Below are 20,891 nucleotides of genomic sequence, written 5' to 3'. Positions count from 1 at the left end.
CTCTTCAATTCTTCAGTGGATGACGGAACACGTACACGTTTATCTCGTGTATGTAGAACAAAAACGCAGTATACCTTTTCACGTGTGATCGGCAAACCTTGTGTGCGGCGGGTAGAATCAAAAAAAAAATTGCAAAAAAGATAATTCTCCCGGCGGGGCTCGAACCCGCGACCTTCGGCTCATAAGACCAACGCTCTAACCAACTGAGCTACGGGAGATGTTGTGTCCTATTGAAGCTTCCAAATTATATATTAATGAATTTTTTGCTGATCTCAATGGCACTTGCTCTTTTATCATCTAATCTCAAATTCTACACAATAAGTATTGTGGGCTACTGAACCAAATGTGTTCAAGCACGCACTTGATATGACCCTGATTGCACTTCACTAGTACACGTCACCCCTTCACACACGGGTGAATCAGTACCGAATAAAATAAATCTCAAGTAGTTCAATTCCATAATTAGGTGTCACCATTATCATCACTAACTACGTTACCAAGAACAATGATATCATGTTCTTGCTTCCTTATATCCTTCCTGCAAGATATCTTCTTTCTCCTTTCTCACCATTTTAAAAGCTATCCGCTCCATTTTTAGAATGTCGTTATCTTAAATTTGGAAGGATCCTTAGTTCGGTTAAGGTTGCCTCTAGTAATGAACGATGACACATTAACTGATCATGCAATTTTTCTCACATCACGATGATTTGTGTGTTTGCAGCAAACAATATATTTGATACAATAGTTGTCACCGTTATCTCCTTTGACGACAACATGATCTGCTACGCTGCTATCCTTGCTTCGCTGGAAAAACTATGATCCTCTAACCTCTCACGCTGAATCATGCATACAGATATGACTATGGAACAATCAAGATTTGCATCATGCTCTCTTACTCCACACCCTCTCCTTCATGGCTTGATTAGCTTGATGCTTTGATGTCTTTGTCCTTGTGCTCAACATATATCACTTAAACATTTGGTACTGTAGCGACTGAGATCTTCTTCATATCTGGTTTATCTATATGTTGTACCGGTAAGCATTGTAGTTTATGTGAATTTCAAAGAAAAAAACATGAGAGTGTATTTAATTTAACAATTCCGTCGGTGACTTCATAGGCTGATTAGAGCACCCGTATGTTTTGTTAATGCACATCCTTTTTTAAAATTCTACTACTTACCAATATATTTTGTTGAAGTTTTGAATTTCTAGCGAAAAGATTCTCGTTGCATCGTAAAAAAAAACATATGGTACTTTCCATGCGTGAAATGTATTAGTATCTATTTATCGGGCTAATTTAAGTTTTGAACTACATGTACATAAATATGGCTGTAAATGCATGACAAAAGAAAATACTTGAAGAGAACGTCAACATAAAAATGAGGGAAACACATATAACTGTTATTACCAGAATTTGACCAAATCTGGAGATAGGCCGTGATTAAATGGGCTTAGAAGATTTACATGGAAGATATTCCCGAACCGGCCTTGTACAAGAAGTTTGGGCAAGATTGCCCGTGTATCTGTAAATATAGTAGGATACGTGTCGGTTAGAATTAAGAGATAGAGTTTAGCTCGTACACGGTTGGGTTTTTTCCCAAGTTAGAGAGTCTACGGACTATAAATATGTATCTAGGGTTATTGAGAAGGAGGACGATCACGTTCACAACAAATCAATCTAGGCGCATCGCCGCCCTTGTTTCGAGGGTTTCTCCCGGGTAAGCAACATGCTGCCTAGATCGCATCTTGCGATCTAGGCAAGATCGCTTATTCGTTTTTGGTGTTGCTCGTGCTGAAGCCTTTTTGATGGCGAGCAACACCCTTATCTTAGGTGTTTTGGGGTTGATCACAATGCTTTCACGATGCATTTGTTTAGCTACGCTTCCCTCGATATCTAGCTGCCCTTACACCTATTTTAGGTGTAAGGGCAGCAACTTGCTTGTTCGTTATTTAGTAGATCTAATCCGTTATAGTTGCTCCTTGTTCTTCAAGGATTGGTTTGATATCCGTATGGTTAGGCCTTATAAACGGGTTGAAGGATCCGGTAGTGCGTAAGGTGTGGTTTACTAAGCTCTAGAGGGATTGTTCCGGGGATCAACTTCACGTTGGTTTTTAGGCCTCTTTAGGGTTGGTTTTCCATCATCTTACGTACCTGCTAGGCTCGATTACGCATAGGATGTTCCGATTATACGGTGAAAACCCTAGACTATCGTAGATTAGCTTAGTTTGATATTGATAAAGCATGATCCTCATGTCCTTATAAATCTAACATGAACCATGGGGCAATCGGCTCTTTGAGCCGATCCATAGAACAACTTAAGAGCCGATTGGGGCTCGTATTTAATGTTTACGTGTTTGCCATGCAGGAAACTAGTCGAAGCAATCCATCACCTTCCTGACCAGGTATAGGTCAGGTGGCACGCCCTCGTAAGCACCAGGACGCGTGTGCCGGGAAGGCATTGCGGGCCGTCGCCCGAGGGACCGGGGTCGGCCGCAATCCCGGGAGCCTCCCGGCTCTATCGTGTTGCCCGTCGTTGCTCGCCGGTGGGTTTCGACCGCAACACATTCCGGCACGCCCGGTGGGACACTCGCAACAACATCGACGTCCGCAGCAACCATGTCAAAAGCTGCGGAGGAGGTGGTTGGCGAACCGATCACGTACGCGGATCCGCAGAAGAGCAGAAGAAGAAGTATGATGAGATGAAAGCCATCTTGGAAGCCGACCTCATCGGCTCTTTCGTGAGGACCCGTTCACATGGCGTAAGGTGGAAGGGGTTCTCCCCTGAAGGTGTTCTGGACGGAGTAGACTTGTCTACCCCTTCGGAGGAACGTACCAGAGCTCTGCGCCAGGAAATCAATTACATGGCGGCTCATTCCCTACACCGCTATTCTGAAAGCCTGGTGAACACTCTCGAGCGCGTCGCGGTCCGTGTGGTGCAGGAAATCATGAAGCATCAATACTCCCCGTCAGGACCTATCCTAGGGACTCACCAGGGAGAAGTACCGCTCCAGATGAGGCCACCGCTACCATTCGCGCTTGCAGCACCAGAGCCGCCGGGTTCACCGGCGTACGTCGTCTACAAGGTTGGAGGCGATCCTAGCGATTGCCAGTTCCTATATGAACCGCCTAAGGAGATCCCGCATGGGTACGTGTGCACATACGTGCCGGACTACAATGCCTTGGCGCGCACAGGCCAGATCGCACCAACAGGGATTTCTGGAGTAGATGCTGATAAACAAGCATGGCTGGCTAAATATGCTACTGGAACAAGTCATGAAGGCTCGGTCCCTACAGCTAACACCATGGAACAGATCAGCACTATCTTGAGAGACCAATTCGGCATCCTGCCGAAGAGGAAGACAATCGGCTATTCCAAGCCGTACCCTGACGAATATGACCTGATCCCGCTGCCACCCAAGTATCGGCTCCCTGAATTCTCAAAATTCAATGGAGCAGAAGGATCTAGCTCAATAGAGCACGTAAGCCGATATTTGGCGCAGCTGGGCATGATTTCAGCGTCAGACCAGTTACGTGTGAGGTTTTTCGCACAATCTCTCACGGGGTCAGCTTTTGGATGGTACACGTCGTTGCCACCAAACTCAGTCCGGACGTGGAAGCAAATGGAGGAGCAGTTTCACGTGCAATATCACTCGAAGCTACCGAGGCCGGCATTTCCGATCCGACACGGGTGCGGCGAAGCGGGGAGAAACAAGATCTCGAATACATCCAACATTTCAGGACTGTCAGGAACCGATGTTATTCGGTTCGTTTATCTGAGAAGGAAGCGATCGAGCTGGCAGTACTGGGCCTCGCGACGCCAATCAAAGATCTGACTTCCCAAGCAGAGTACAGTTCATTGTCGCACATGGTGCAGAAACTCACATCCTATGAGCAGCGGCACCCTGAATTGTACCAAGACAAGTTCAAGCGTCCGGTGGGTCTGGTTGAGATGGAAGAAACTGAAGATCCTGCACCGGACCTGGAGGTGGTTGTAGCTGAATGGGCTCGGGGGGCACATCCCGTGTCCTGCAAGTGGGTAAAACCACAAGGGCCTCCAAAAGGGTTTGACTTCGATTTGAGCAAAGCTGAGCAAATTTTCGATCTATTGCTTAAAGAAAAACAGCTGAAGTTACCCGAAGGCCATAAACTCCCAACAGCACAAGAACTGAACGGGAGGCCGTACTGCAAATGGCATCACTCGTTCACCCACACCACCAATGACTGCAAGGTGTTTCGTCAGCAGATCCAAATGGCGATAGAACAAGGCCGATTGCTCTTCGGACAGTTTGCCATGAAAGTGGACACACATCCGTTCCCTGGCGTCAACATGGTGGAAACTAACCACTCCGCGAGGCGTCGACTGGATTTCTCATTCGATGTTAACATGGCAGGGCCTGAGCGCCACCATGGCAAGGATAAGGAGGAAAGCAGTCACTCCCGCAACAAGGAAAAGGAGGAGGCCGATCCACGCGACCGGCCCCGATATGATGACAAACGGTACCTCACCAAGGAACAAGTGAGAAGCGTGCGATACCAGAAACCACTTTCCACGCACCTCCTCAACAAATATGAATATTAGTATGACCGACGTCGGCAGTACAATAGAAACGACGAGAGATACCATCGGTCCGATGAAGACAAAGGAAGGTACCGTTGGCATGACAGAGGCGACAAAGGACGGGAGCACCACGCTGAGGAGAGGTCAAGGGAGCAGGAGGACATGGATAGACACTGGGACTGTCCCTTCTTTAAACACTGCTGGGACTCAGGGATGAGCCGATTGCCTACGATCGACAACTGCCCAGAGTGTAGACGCGGAAGAAGGATGCAGGAGACGTTTCAGTTTTCAAGCGTCTAGGACCTCTCCCGCCACAGAACAAACGTGTTGAGTCCTCTCAAGATGACGACTTTGAGGAGTCAGAAGAGGAAGAAGAGGATAGGTACCACCGGCCAAGGTGGTGCCCCGATGGGCTCAGCCACTCCCAAAAGCGCAGGGTTCAGCGGCTACGCAGCTTGGAGCAAGCCGAAGCGCGATACTTGCACACGTTGAGGAAAGCACGGCCTGATCTGGCCGTGAAAATTCAACAAACTTTGGACGAAGAAACACGTCCACCAAAGAAAGTTTGGCGTCCCAAGCAGGAAAAAGCCGATGCGGGTACCTCGGCTGGCACAAACATGGTGTTCTTCCTTCCATCAGAGTGTCGTGCCCCAGGAACTGAAGAAGTGCCGATAGCACAGTTTGACTGCGGTCCACAGCCCGTCATCTTCGAAAAGCCACGGGAGAAGGGCTACAAACATATGAAGGCCATGTACCTAAAGGGTTATATCAATGGGCAGCCCGTCGGCAGGATGTTGGTTGACACGGGAGCGGCGGTCAATTTAATGCCTTATTCCATGCTACGGCGTTTAGGACGCTCTAGTGCCGATCTGATCAAGACCAATGTCACACTAAACGACTTCAACGGCCAAGCATCAGAGACGCAAGGTGTCCTGAACGTGGATCTAACCATAGGCCGAAAGACGGTCCCAACGACATTCTTCATCGTCGACAGCAAGAGCACCTACGCTGCCCTGTTAGGAAGGGATTGGATCCACGCTAACTGATGCATTCCATCTACAATGCACCAATGCCTGATACAGTGGGATGGAGACGACGTAGAAGTCGTGCATGCAGATGATTCGATCGACGTCTCGATAGCCGGCATGAACATTTGGGACTCGGACGACCAAGAACCGCCTCTCGGAATCAGTTTGGACGGCTGTGATCGCATCGAGGTGACAAAAAATGGGGTGAGGCTGGTCTTATCCACCGGCCTGATAGAGTAGCAAGAGCAACACCCATCGACACACGTGGCAAGGCCGATCCGTGCGATCGGCCCCAAAAAAGAAAAAGCAAGGATCTCACGTCAAACATGTCACGTAGTCGTGGTAGGGAGGCTTCCTCCTGTAAGGGAGCACATACAAGTTGTAAACCTTCATTGAGCAATTCAATCAACATGGAGACCGATTCCAGCAATCGGCCAAAATTATCCTCGCCATACGTTCCGCTTGTGTTCAACGTCGATCTAACGGGCGACGGAAAGCTGGGATATGGGTTTACGTCAGCTGATGAGCTAGAAGAGATCGACATTGGTCCTGGGGATAAGCCACGACCAACATTTATCAGCAAGAAGTTAGATCCGCATCTGAGGAGCCCGATGATAGCTTTGTTGAAAGAATACCCAGATTGTTTTGCTCGGGATTATACGAGAGATGCCCGGGCTAGACAGGAGCATCATTGAGCATCGGCTACCTCTCAAGAAGGGATTTCGGCCGTTCCAAGCAACGAGCACGGCAGATGAAGGCCGAAATTCTAGAAGAAGTCAAGAAAGAGATTGAGAAGATGTTGAGCGCCGGGTTCATCGGGCCATGCGGGTATCGTTGAGTGGATATCTAGCATCGTACCTGTGGAGAAGAAAGACGGCCGATGGCGCGTCGCCATAGATTTTAGCGATCTCAACAGAGCCACTCCGAAGGATGAGTACCCTATGCCGGTAGCTGAGACGTTGATCAACGCAGCGGCTGGTCATAAGGTTTTAAGCTTCATGGATGGCAACGCCAGTTACAACCAGATTTTCATGGCTCCAGAAGATATACATAAGACAGCCTTCAGAGTACCGCGTTCGGTGGGCTTGTTCGAGTATGTGGTCATGACATTTGGGCTGAAGAATGCCGGTGCAACGTACCAACGAGCCATGAATTACATCTTTCATGATCTGATCGGCAAGTTGGTAGAGATCTACATCGATGACGTGGTGGTCAAGTCTCGTCTCGGTGGAAGGACACCCGGAGGATTTGCGACGCATCTCCGGACCGAACTAGAAAGTTCGGACTCGGAATGAATCCAAAGAAGTGTGCTTTTGGCGTGACGGCCGGTCAATTCTCGGGCTTCCTAGTTCATGAACGTGGAATTGAGATCGGCCTGAAAAGTCAAGAGGCGAGTGCGAACGATGAAGCCACCGACGACCAAGAAGGAACTCCGCGAGTCTCATCGGCAAAATCAATTTCGTCAGAAGGTTCATCTCTAATCTGTCAGGACGAATTGAGCCGTTCATGGGACTGGTAAAAATCAAACTTGATGAGGAGTTTCACTGGGGGGAAGAGCAACAGCGAGCGTTTGATGAGATTAAAGATTATCTAACGAAGCAGCCCGTGTTGGTTCCGCCCCAGCAAGACAGGCCATTCTATATTTACCTGTCAGTAGCCGATACTTCTATCGCCTCAGTGTTAGTGCAAATCTATGATGGCATGGAAAGAGTTGCTTTCTACCTCAGCAGAAGGATGTTGGATGCAGAGACGAGGTACCCGGAGATCGAGAAGTTGTGCCTCTGCCTATTTTTTACCTGCACCAAGCTTCGCCACATCTTTGTGACGGCAGAAATCATCATCATCTGCAAATCAGACGTAATCAAGCACATGCTGTCGACTCCTGTTTTGAAAGGCCGACTCGGTAAATGGATGTTTGCGTTATCGGAATTGGATCTCCGGTATCAACCTGCGAAAGCAGTCAAAGGACAGGCCTTGGCTGATCTAATCGCGGAACGGATCAACACTAATATAGCAGCACTGTCTATACGTGCATGGGCCATGTTCTTCGATGGGTCAGTTTGCGATGATGGTTGCGGCATCGGCATCCTACTCGTGTCGCCCCGGGGGGCAACCTACACCTTCTCCATCAGGCTATCCACCCCTTGCACCAATAATGTTGCTGAGTATGAAGCAATACGTAAGGGGATGGAGTTGCTAATTGAAGCCGGGGCAGAAGCGGTGGAACTCTTTGGAGACTCAAAGTTGGTGATCTCCCAGCTCACGGACGAATACAAGAGTCGCTCTTCCCGTTATGGATGCATTGCCGCGAGTTGATGACACAGTTTAGGTACATAAAATTCAACTGGGTCCCGAGGTCACAGAATACGGAGGCGAACGATCTCGCACAGATGGCATCAGGCTATAAGGAGACAGTGGAAGGAGCTGATGTCCAGATACATTTTATGGAGCCAGATGATTGGAGAGCCGATATCTTCAATTACTTGAAAGATCCGGCTCGGGGGCACCTAAACGGATAAGGTACAAGGCTATGAAGTATGTCCTTATTGGAGATGACATGTTCTACAGGACCTTGGAAGGGTTACTTCTCAAATGTTTGGGAACAGCCGAGGCAAATCGGCTCTTACACGAGGTACATGAAGGCGCCTGTGGAACTCATCAATCGGCTCACAAGATGAAGTGGTTGATCACGCGATCAGGGTTTTATTGGCCCACCATGCTTGAGGACTGTTTCAATTACTACAAAGGGTGTCAAGCATGTCAGAGGTTTGGGAGCATTCAGATGGTACCCGCATCAGCAATGAACCCCATCATCAAGCCTTGGCCATTTCGAGGATGGGGCATGGACATGATCGGCAAAATCCATCCTGCGTCGAGCAAAGGCCACGAGTGGATCTTGGCCATCACAGATTATTTCACTAAATGGGTGGAGGCTGTCCCTATGAAGTCTGTGGCATCGAAGGACGTCATCAGTTTCGTGAAAGAACATGTCATCCACAGATTTGGGATTCCCGAGACCATCACGACCGATGGAGGTTCGGTTTTCGTTTCTCGCGAGTTTAGAGATTTCTACGAGAGCATGGGAATTAAGTTGATCCGATCATCCCCATATTATGCTCAAGCAAATGGGCAGGCTGAAGCGTCCAACAAAAGCCTTATCAAGCTGATAAAGAGAAAGATCGACGAGTACCCTAGGCGTTGGCACGAGGTTTTGTCGGAGGCTTTATGGGCTTATCGCATGTCATGGCATGGAGCAGTGAAAACCTCGCCATACCATCTGGTCTATGGACAAGAAGCCGTGTTACCATGGGAGATCACGGCTGGGTCGAGACGGGCCACGTTTCAAAATGATTTGACAACTGAAGAGTATGCAGCCCTGATGAGTGATAGCGTTGAGGATCTGACGGAACTCAGGCTTTGGTCACTTGAGAAAATTAAGGAGAACAAGGCCAAGGTAGCTCGTGCATATAATAAGAAGGTGAAGCCAAAGGAGTTCCAGGTTGGTGATCTAGTATGGGAAGGCATGTACTGCCGTTGGGGACTAAGGACAAGGCATATGGCAAATGGTCTCCAAATTGGCGCGGGCCGTACAGGGTTGACCAGGTCCTAAAGGGCAATGCATACATGCTCGAGCAATTGGATGGTGTGAAGTTCCCAGTAGCCGTCAATGGCCAGCATCTCAAGAAGTATTTCCCAAGCATGTGGGATGATGGGCAGTGAAATACGGGGGCCGATTTTAAATCGGCCAGTAAAAAAAATCAAAATTTTCAAACTTGGAATATGGGGGCCGATGTATGGAATCGGCCGATAAAAAAAAACTAAAACAAAAGCATAGCCGATGCACTGGCCATCGACTTTAGAGCTGAAAGCCGATGCGGAGCCATCGACTATAGAGGAACAATTGTTATTTCAGGTCACCAATCAATCTTACAGTCGATTGTGGGACTGGCCTTGCTGGCGTTTTGGGCAAAGACCGGTGTAGTGCCATCGGCTTCTCGAGCAATGATTTGAGCAATTATTTATTTTTGATAATCGGGAGAATCAAGCATGGAATCCTTCTTCATTGATTAAAAAGGGGGATTTTTTACAAGGAGGAGCCGATTGCTCAGGAACAGAGGAACAAAAGGAGGACAGATTGCTACTACTAGTCCTATGCTAAGTGGTCCCTACTCTAAGGACCGTCGATGTCCTCGTCGTCGCCGTTGTAGCCGCCGCCGGTGCTGCTGCTGGCGAGCTCCTCGTCGCTACTACTGTAGCCCCCAATGGGGGCTTCTTCCTCCTCATCATCATCGTCAGACCAGGCCCAGCCGCGGAAGCGCTTCGCCGGCGGCTCGTCGGAGGAGGTGTCGTCTTCCTCTTCCTCCTCGTTGGAGGAGGCGTCGTCCTCCTCGTCCTCCTCTTCGTCCTCTTCGTCGGAGGGGGCGAAACTACCCCAGGAGAGGAGGTCATCCTCACTCTCCGCCACCAGTTCCCCGTCAATTAGGAACCGGAGGTTGCCCTCCCCATCGGTCAGGGGCAAATCGCCATCTGACCCGACGAGGGCCTCGGGTGGGCCATCGGGCACGTAGTCGAAGTCCCACTCCGGCTCATCCCATTGGTCGTGCTCTGGCATCGGCTCGCTTGAGGAAGAGGATTGGAAGGAGAGAGCCGATGCAGCAGAGGAGGAGGATGAGTCCATGGTGGAGGAGGGCTTTTCGGTGGCTAGTACTAAGGAAGGGGATGAAGAAGCGAGTTGTTTGACGTGGTTAAATAAAAGGGGATATAGTGGAGATTTAATGCCGCGGCGGTTTTCGAGGACATGGTGCCGAATCTATCAAGTCGTGCAGAGAAGCTGAGAAGGCAAGGTATCATGATGAAAGATTCTGCGGCGGTTCTGCTCTGCCACGACGTGACCCTACGAAGCAGAAAAAACAGAGTGGTTCTGAAATTATCATTGCCAAAACCAGGGGGGCATGTGTTATTACCAGAATTTGACCAAGTCTGAAGATAGGCCGTGATTAAATGGGCTTAGAAGATTTACATGGAAGATATTCCCGAACCGGCCTTGTACAAGAAATTTGGGCAAGATTGCCCGTGTATCTGTAAATATAGTAGGATACGTGTCGGTTAGAATTAAGAGATAGAGTTTAGCTCGTACGCGGTTCGGTTTTTCCCAAGTTAGAGAGTCTACGGACTATAAATATGTATCTAGGGTTATTGAGAAGGAGGACGATCACGTTCACAACAAATCAATCTAGGCGCATCGCCACCCCTTGTTTCGAGGGTTTCTCCCGGGTAAGCAACATGCTGCCTAGATCGCATCTTGCGATCTAGGCGATATCGGTTTATTCGTTTTTGGTGTTGCTCGTCGCTGAAGCCTTTTTGATGGCGAGCAACACCCTTATCTTAGGTGTTTTGGGGTTGATCACAATGCTTTCACGATGCATTTGTTTAGCTACGCTTCCCCTCGATATCTAGCTGCCCTTACACCTATTTTAGGTGTAAGGGCAGCACCTTGCTTGTTCGTTATTTAGTAGATCTAATCCGTTATAGTTGCTCCTTGTTCTTCAAGGATTGGTTTGATATCCGTATGGTTAGGCCTTATAAACGGGTTGAAGGATCCGGTAGTGCGTAAGGTGTGGTTTACTAAGCTCTAGAGGGATTGTTCCGGGGATCAACTTCACGTTGGTTTTTAGGCCTCTTTAGGGTTGGTTTTCCATCATCTTACGTACCTGCTAGGCTCGATTACGCATAGGATGTTCCGATTATACGGTGAAAACCCTAAACTATCGTAGATTAGCTTAGCTTGATATTGATAAAGCATGATCCCCATGTCCTTATAAATCTAACATGAACCATGGGGCAATCGGCTCTTTGAGCCGATCCACAGAACAACTTAAGAGCCGATTGGGGCTCGTATTTAATGTTTACGTGTTTGCCATGCGAGGAAACTAGTCGAAGCAGTCCATCACCTTCCTGACCAGGTATAGGTCAGGTGGCACGCCCTCGTAAGCACCAGGACGCGTGTGCCAGAAGGCATTGCGGGCCGTCGCCCGAGGGACCAGGGTCAGCCGCAATCCTGGGAGCCTCCCGGCTCTACTGTGTTGCCCGTCGTTGCTCGCCGGTGGGTTTCTGACCGCAATAATAACTAAATTTAACTACATTGTTCATACAACACACTTAATTAGTGTCCTAAATACAAGAAGAACGGGAAGGGAAAACAAAGCACACACTCATGAGTTCGGTCCGTCTCCAATTCAAAAAGAATGAAAGAATAAGAGTTCGGTTCGAAAGAAGTCATATAAGAGCATCTCTAGTAGAGCCCGAAAAAGTTGAAACCGAAAATGTGGTATTCAGAGCATCTCTAGTCGCGTCCCCCAAATGACGTTTGGGGGACGGCGGACAACAAATGGAGAAAAATGCGGTCCAGTCGCGTCCCCCAAAGCTAAATAGCGCCTCATTTTATGTCCGGCGTCTAGAGTCTCTACCGGGGACGCCGGACACAAAAATAGCGTCCGGACGCATGCATGCAGCCCCTTCTTCCCACATGTCATTCTCTTTTCCCACACTTTCTCTCACCTACTTTTCTCACATGGGATGGTCCCCTCTACTAAAATGCATGCATCCGGGCTGTTTGAGGGACGCGGCTGGGAAGGGTCTCTTTTTTTTACAGATTTTTAGTCTCTTTTTGTCCGGCGCGGTCCCAAACGTGCCCCAAATTATTTGTGCCGGACGTTTTTTGAGGGACGCGACTGGAGATGCTCTCAGTCTCCCGAAAACGTGAGTTCGTTCGATTTTGGCAGTGGTGCAGAACAGAAACCGTAAAATACGAACTGAAAACACGAAATTAAAATTCTCGCGGGAGAATTCATCGATGAACACATATAGATGATAGTTCTAGCTCCGATTGAGCACGAAAGTTTACGCAATACGAACTAATAAGCTAAATTAAGTACTATCCGCAGCGGCGCGAGCTAATTTTGCCCAAAATGAGGCCCCGGCGGCCTCTACGCGCGGCGGCGGAGGTGGTGGCGGTGGAAGGCGAGGCGGCGGACGCGTGGAGCTCCTACTCCGCGTCGAGCTCGACGATCTCCAGCTTCACGCGGCGGACGCGTTCTTCTCGGCGCGCCACCTCGTATTCCCGAACTTGCCGGACGACGCCGGCCTCCTCGCGGCGCCAGCGGGCTCGGGCCTCCGCGTCGAACACGGCCTCCACCTGAGCGACGACCACCGCCTCCTCCTCATCGCCGTGGGCGTAGTCCCCAGCGGACAGGACCGTCCTCGCCGGCTGCGCGACGACAGCAGTCTCCGCCTCCTCCTCCTCCTCCTCCTCGGACGAAGGGGCGGCGCGAACCGCCGGAGGAGGACCCCTCGCCTCCGAGCGCGTACTTGGCGAGCTTCCCCGTGGACGTGAACCCCCAGTTAGTCCACCGGCGGGCGCTTGCGCGCGCCCTCCGAGCGAACCCATTTTCGTCGCCTCCTCCGTGCGGAATACGGCTGGGCGCGGAGGCGAGTCCCCGCCGCCCAAGCTTCCTCCTCCCCTAGCGGAGCTACCGTAGCTTGCCATGCGACCTCTACAGGCGGCGATGCGGCGGAGGGGAGACGGCAATTGCTCGTCGAAGTTGGCGGAGCGAGGCGGCGGAGCGGCGGCAGCGGCGGAGGGGAGTAGGGTTTGCGAACCGAACTCCCCTCCGTGGCCCCTTTTAATACAGGGCGTGCGGGGAGTTTCTCGGGCCCCTGAACTTCTTTTACGGGCCGGTCCATCGATTCGGGCTTTATTCTGCGCCACAATCAGCCCGAACCCGTAAATCCACCGGAAAAATTCGGTTCCGGTGGGATTTCTAACCCCCAGTATTAGGTTTGGGACGCTAAAACCCTAAAGTTTCGATTGGGGCACTTATAACCCTCCGAAGTATTGAGTTTCATGTGAATTTGCTTGGTATTTCATTCTTAGGGATCGAGGTTATGTGTCCCAATCTAAATTTGGGAGATTTGGCGTCCTAAATCCAACACTTAGGGGTTTGTACTCCGTACTTGTTACGAGTTCGGTCCGTTGGATCGAGGAGGGGGCTGGACGCCTGGACCCAATATACAAGCGAGTTTCCAGTAGTTCGAAACAAGCGAGTTTCTAGTGACCCCGATCGTCCCCCGGCGGTCTCAAAGTGGAAGTGCTCGCCAAGGGATTCAATCGAATTGGGGAAACCAGGTGGGTTTGTCTTCCTCCCAGATGTGGAACACCAGACTACCCTCCGCTTCTCCCTCTATCTCTCTGCGAGGATACCCTTCTAATTGCTAGTTTACATACAGTTGCCTTAGGGCCGGTAAATCCCACACTTCGCCTGCTTTCGTCCCGTCTTACCACCCATCCTTACTCGACGGATTCGCTGGAACATGCATTGGGTTTCATAGGTTCTCTTACCTGAGCATCATGTGAGAAAAAAGAAGCCCTTTTCGGCACTCACCATCACAATTGCTAAGCTACGATTTTTCTGGCAGATTCTGTTAACTACACGGGTATCTGATAGCCTTGTATGATTCATAGGATGGTGCGGCGTCAACGCAAATCGCAACAGATCCGCGCTGCCTCCCTGCTTAATGTGAAGAAGGAGGAGGATGAACATCACGGCCAGCTAAAGCCTGCCGATGTTTCTGGCCGTGAGTCCATACCTTGTGTGCACTCTTCGTTTGCAGCCTAGTCGTAATTATTTTTGGCATGTCTGAACATTATTTTTTTGGCATCGCGTACAGTTCGGCATGCACTCTCTGATGCGAGGGTAAAGTTGGAGATCGATGATGACAGTAGAAAACCTAACTTGGACGGTGAGTGATTGAGTGAACTCACTCTTCCCTATCCTCATACATTACTTTCTCCGCCTTGACTCTGCATATAGAGCTCTTGTTATTTTAAAATACTCCCTAAGTCCCATAAAAGGATGTCTTAAATTTGTCTAAATTTGGATGTCTTAGTATGTAGATATATCCAAATTTAGAAAAATCTAAGATATCTTCTATGGGACGGAGGGAGTACTAAACATATGTAACTCCCTTGATTTGTAATTTTTCTTTCATGAAATGTGTGGTATCTGGTTCGGCAACATCAAATTTGCAGGGTGCAAAATGGTGCATGGCCAGAAGAAGCCAGGGAGGAGAGGCCGTCGGGTCAAGTATGGAAAGGACAGTCGCTATGCATACATCATGTCAATAGCACATCGAATGAAGTTGTCCCCTAACAGTTTGGTATCAGGAGTTGAAGGAAGGTTATTCCATAATGTATTTGACCACCTGATTGATGCAATCGTATCATCTCAGACTGCTGGTATGTGCTAAATATGTATTTTCTCATCAAAATTACACTGCACTTGTGAAAACATGCTACCACTTTTGTACCTAACATTTATTTGTGTACCTCCAAATTAGGGAGCGGTGAAAAGGCTATAGAAGTCAACATTGGCTTAGATGAATGCAATTCTCTAGTGCCTCTTGTCAATCGAGAATGCCTCCTAAAGAAAATCTTGACACTCCTGCTCTGCATGGCACGCCGGCGCCATTATAATCCACCACCTGAAAGTGAAATTGTGTACTACAGAGAACTTAAGGGACATATCAGATGCGTAATTGCATACCATGAAGCGAAGGGGAGATCAGAAGGTAATCCAATGAAATCTTTAACTGTTGAATGTTGCAAGCCATGTGAACTTATTGAGGATGTATTGTGATGGTGTTTCTGTTTCTTTTGTTTTGACATGTTTTGTGGATTTTGGCATTGTTCCTTCACAGATGTCCAGTGGGAATATTCAAAGGATCCATCAGGTTATCATAATTTTTCATGCTCGCAAACAATATCAGCTGTCGAGGAGCTTATAGAGTTGACAGGTTCCCTTAGAAAGGCAAACCTGCAGTTTCGGGAGTTCAGTCAGAACAATGGTAAGTGACGTTCGTGTTTTACCCGGTGCCACCTATTCTTCAGTTTGCATGTTAGGGATAGTAATGCTTGACTTGTTAACGGATGGGATGGTCTCTCGGTACAGTTCAAATTGTTATGGCATCATTACGACACTTGCCATCATACTTATATAGTATTGTTGAATTTTACTCTATCCCCTCCTCTTGCACAGCTTTCTGACTGTCTGGCTTTTACTTAACAAAACCATCTTTCCCTCTTTCCTGTAATGATAATATTCGTCAGTCTGAATATTACTTTGCTTGGGGATATTCTCTGTACCTAAATCCCTATTTTGGCCGATCCAAGAAGTTTATAGAATGCCTCTTATTTTCTCTCACTGACATCAGTGCAAGTGGCATGTATCCTTTATATTGTAGTTCCTATTACTATTGTTCTCAAGTCCTCTGTGCAAACTCTTTCCTTGCAGTTTCAGTTTTAGCACCTGCTATTGCTATGCATGTGAGGATGGATTTCAAATCTCTGCCAGAACCAGATTGGAGTGTTGAAAGGACCAACGCGTTCTACTACAGCAAGTTGATTTTGGTTCTGCATGATCTTAAATGTTCAGGCCTGGTAGGTCTGTCTCCTGAGAGCAATGAGAAGAAATCAATTAATACTTTACTGGATTATATGACATCTAGCCATTTACGTGTAAAGAAAGGTGAGTGCTAATAACTTGTCCTGAACCATTACGCTGCTGAGAACTTTCTACCCATTTTAAAGTTGTATTCTTGCAGAATATGAGGTGTGTGACTCCTCTGTATGCAAACCAGTTGGTGCTACAACTCGGAAGCGAGGAATAACAGGTACTTTAAAATCGGATTGCTGTCTGGTACATTTTATCCATGCTTTACCGATTTTCAAACTTATATCTCTCTTTTTCTAAATGAATTATATATTGTGTTACAAACTGGGTTTCTCATACATTTTGGATGACATCACAAATAAACATTGTTACAATTGATTCAGTATTTTACATGAAGAAAGTATATTCTCTAACTGCAATGTGTTTTATCAGATATATTGATGGACGATGGCGACGATGATTTTTACCCAATGGGTCCACTGATATTGACAGCTGGCTTTTTTGATGGGAGATTGGTAGAATATATGAAGCAGCTGAGGAGATCCTGCTTGGTCTTGATGCTACACATTATGGACAAACTGGAACCTTACTGTCACCCTGTGAACTTATTTCTTGTGGATGATAATAATATTATGCTTGAATGGTTGAAGCAAGTGAAGTTCAATAGACCAAGAAATTCTGCAAATGACGTTCATCGTTCTGTTTTACTTGCGCACTATGCTGCTTCACTTATTCAAGGAATCTCTTCTAGCGTGGAAGATGCATGTGCAGAGTTGACTGATATGTTGCGAAGGCAGCAGCATTACTATGAATTTGCACCTCAGGGTCTTCTAGTGTTGCTGCTTCTAGATTCCAGTAAGTTCATTCTAGCTTAACACCACCGATAAGTAGCACTTGATGAGACACTTTATACAAGCAGTTTGCATGCCTTCCTGTCCAGATTGGTCGATCTACTTTGCAGCTTGGGAGTGACCTTGGACGAGATATTTACTGAATATAGTTATTAGTCAGTTAATTAATTGCAAGACTCGATTGAGGCAAAGGCTGGGGCCATGCTACCATTTTTTTTTTAAAAAAAAGCAAGACTAGTTAATGACCGCCAATGCTTATTTTTCCACCAGGTGCATTTAGAAACACAGGAGAGATGATGGCCGGACTGCAAGATCATGAAGCTCCGAACTCAGATTGCAGTACTTCTCGTCAATGTGGTGCGACTCGTGTGAACTGCCACAGTGGCGCCGAGTCGAGCGGCAATGGAGTGAAGTGTGGAGATAGTGACACAGACAATGTGAAGATTCTCGCAACCATCCTCCAAGTCCTGAAGGACATTGGAACATCAGATGCACTTGGCGCACCGTCCCCTAGTGAGGTGATAATACTAGACCAGATTATGGAGCATGTCTCCTTGTGTGTCGATGGCTTTCTGTCAACCAAGGCGTATCAAAAGGAAAGAGACCTGAGAAGGTGCCGCTGTGTGGGTAAGCATATCACCGCTGCCTGTCCCACATTAGCCTTCTTATTATCTTGAGCACATTAATTGAATGTGATGCTTTGTGTTGTTGCAGGTTCAGAGCTGTTTCGTCTTAGAGCCAGCGGAGTTCCCAAACTTTTGTATTATGGGTGTGTGTTCGGGGCGGAAGTTATGTCTGAGCGGTTAAAACCTATGTTACATGGTACGGGGATACGAATACGGGGATACGGATACGGCGATACGGGAAAACGGCTTTTTCTCAATGTAGCCTTACGGGGATACGGCAAGTATATGTATAAATACATTAAAAATCAGCACCAATGAACAATATATATTTAAAAAGATGAGAAAATCAACGTGAATGAAGTTAAGCTAGCAGTCTTTTCAAGTCTGCTGACAGCGACTAGGTAGGAGAAGTCCAGCCGATTAAGTTTTAACCATCGATTTAGGCTTTCGTTGGGTTGTGGATCGAGTGGTAGCAGCCCTGGACGTATTCCTTCGGTATCCCCTGCGTATCCCAGCCGTTTTCTCACCTTTTTCCTTGCTTTTTAATTCGAAAAATGAGATACTTGGGGATACGAGTATCCCATGCGTATCCTTGGGTATCCCCGTTCTGGTGCAGTATCTTGCACCGATACGGCACTTCTATGCCGTATCCCTGCATCATAGGTTAAAACAACTCCAAGAGGGCTTCAATCTCGTGATCCAGGCATTGCAGAAAGTAGAGGTTATCTAGAGGACTTGCAGGAAGTAGAGCCAGCCTATCTGGGCCCACGCGGCCAGCCTTGGTGGCGATAGGGCTATCCCTCTAGCCCTTCGACAATTTACAATAAAGCCCGAAATCATATTGACTGGAAGTTTTACGATAAATCTTTAAAACATAGTTAGTTCACTCTGAAACATTTCCGAAGATACAAGAACACTTTCGATAAAGTTTGTCACTCTTAACTATTTAGTGTCGGATCTATTAAGTGCACTTCTGAAACTATTTTGATAACACTGGAATGACTTTGATACTCTACCAAAACTATTTTGATGTCATCGGAACCGTTTCAGATACTCTCTCAACTACATACCATAAATAGAGCTGCCAAAACAGATCGTACAACCTTAAGTGTGTGACCAAGCAAGTTTGGTAATGCGCAGTGCCATGATCTCGCACACCTTCGGATCAATAACCAACATTAGGACTTGGATATTAGTGATGGCTCCTTTGCTTCACGATACATATGTTGATAACCCGAGACGAGACTCTTAGGTATTCCCATGGATCAACTCTTTGATCTACCAGTTAACCTCGTTTCATATATACATATTGATGATGTCCTATGATCATTATCATATTGTGTCTGCGTAGATGATTAGTTGACATCACAACACTGAGAGGCCTAGATCATATCTCCCATCCGTCAGGAGGGAAAATCCCATTCTTGAACCTTAAAGCTACTAGTCATACTTTTGGATATACTTGAACCTTAACTTTACATCACCCGGATCGAAAGTGGGTTGATAAGATCAAAGCATGTCCTTCGATATAAGGTCATTAAATGTTCTCCTGGTCTAAGGACTTTCACATGGAACAACACTTAAAGATAAACATATTAACAACGACGAATATGTCTCATAGCATATTAGTGACCTAGGTCTGTTCAGTAACAATACTCATGATTATAAAATCTTTAGCATCCAACAATACTAGAGCTAGTCATGTTTAGAGGCAAGCCCGGAAACATCTTTGATGTAGCATGTCCCATGGACAAGACTACCTCAAGGCCGCCAAGTCTCCGAAGTGGACCAATAACTCGGGCATGTGCCAAAGCCCTTCACCAAGAGGTGAACTCGCTCATATTTGTACGTGATTTCAATGCTCCCTTGGATGGTATACTACTCAATAGTAGAGTCTTGTTGTGATCAGGTACATTCCATCCATTGGAGAGCGACAAGGACAACGAGAAGAAGATAAGAGGCCAGTTCTGGACGAACTACTATGGAGTCCCCGACTTCAAGACAGTGGAGTCTCTAGCCCAGTTATCATCGATGAATTCACTGCGGAGTCTTCGGCTTGGCAGCCCCAGAGTCTCCGGTTCGAGCGAATTGAGTTGAGCGACCCCAAGTGAGTTGCTCCCACATGGGTCCCGAGTCTTCTCGCTCTCTATCACCTTTTGTTTTCCTCACCATTCTAGGATGCTATCATTTCGTTCAACGATCTCTTTGCGGGACTTCTACTAAAAGATCTTTTTCTCACAGATGTTTTCTGGCCAACACCGGACAACTGGATTCGTGTGTGTGCATGTGTTTGCATCTTCTAACTTTTGCTTTGTGTTCATCCCGTTTGTCCTGTACACCCCCAGGCCTTCGAATCTAGCCCAAATTAAGGTCGATTTGTAAGATCAGCACACCCCACGTGGTTTAACCCACATCAATTTTGTTATTTTTATCTCTCTAAACGTGTTAGAGAGCTTTTCTTTGAATCTCATATTCGAGGAACACATCAGTTATAGCATAAATAATAAATTTAATGATAAGTGTGTAATTATATAATATAAAAAATGACACTTATTATTATTGCCTCTATGGCATAAACCCTTCACTTCACCCGCAATGAAGTGCACTCTCTTGTGGAGAGTCCAAATGATTAGAGGACCAACATCATTGGGACCAAATGCATGTTCAAGAACAAGTAAGACGAAAATGGCACCTTCATTCAAAATAAAGCAAGGTTAGTGGCGCAAGGGTTGCCCAAATAGTCGTTATCTACCACGGAAAGAAATCATCGCCTAAGGGTTGTTTTCCGTAGTTAATGAGTCATAGACAACGAAACGTCTTCTATGGTGCATATCACGTTGCCTTAGGATCCACCATGAATTTTTCGGTCTATGGCGGTTGAAGGGCCATGAAAAACCGGGTCGTGGCAAAAGAATTTTCGGGAGGCCGTTGACTGGTGATGTCATGTTAAGCACGTGGCATACACTGTTACATGGCCGGTAACACCATTAGGTGGGTGAAAACCTGTGGTAGATGACAACCCACACAAGGCCTCCTACGCCTTAAGCGGGTCGAGCCATCTTAGACCCATTGGGCTCCAAAGGGGGGCTTAATTGGGCCGGTCCATGAAGACCCCCCATCCTTAATGAGTTGGCCCATTAATACATAGGTGTTTAGATGGGCCGGCCCACCAAACAATACTTGTTTAAATGGGACGACACATCGAAACATATATGTTGAAATGGGCCGTCCCATGAAGGCCTCAGTTTAAATGGGTTGTCCCATCAAGACCTATGTGTTTAAATGGGCCAGCCAATCTATACATATGTGTTTAAATGGG

General features: G+C 47.3%; 1 non-coding gene across 1 annotated transcript; it reads right to left on the bottom strand.

The window, feature by feature from the left end:
• Nucleotides 1-144: 144 nt before the first annotated feature.
• On the bottom strand, nucleotides 145-218 carry TRNAI-UAU. Its single transcript has one exon. It is a non-coding gene; the product is annotated as a tRNA-Ile (tRNA).
• Between the last annotated feature and the right edge of the window lie 20,673 nt (nucleotides 219-20,891).

The sequence above is a fragment of the Lolium rigidum genome, chromosome 6 (assembly GCF_022539505.1).
Source record: "Lolium rigidum isolate FL_2022 chromosome 6, APGP_CSIRO_Lrig_0.1, whole genome shotgun sequence".
NCBI classification, from domain to species: Eukaryota; Viridiplantae; Streptophyta; class Magnoliopsida; order Poales; family Poaceae; genus Lolium; species Lolium rigidum.
The sequence above is the reverse complement of the archived record's forward strand: the minus strand, read 5'-3'. Positions and strand labels throughout refer to the sequence as shown.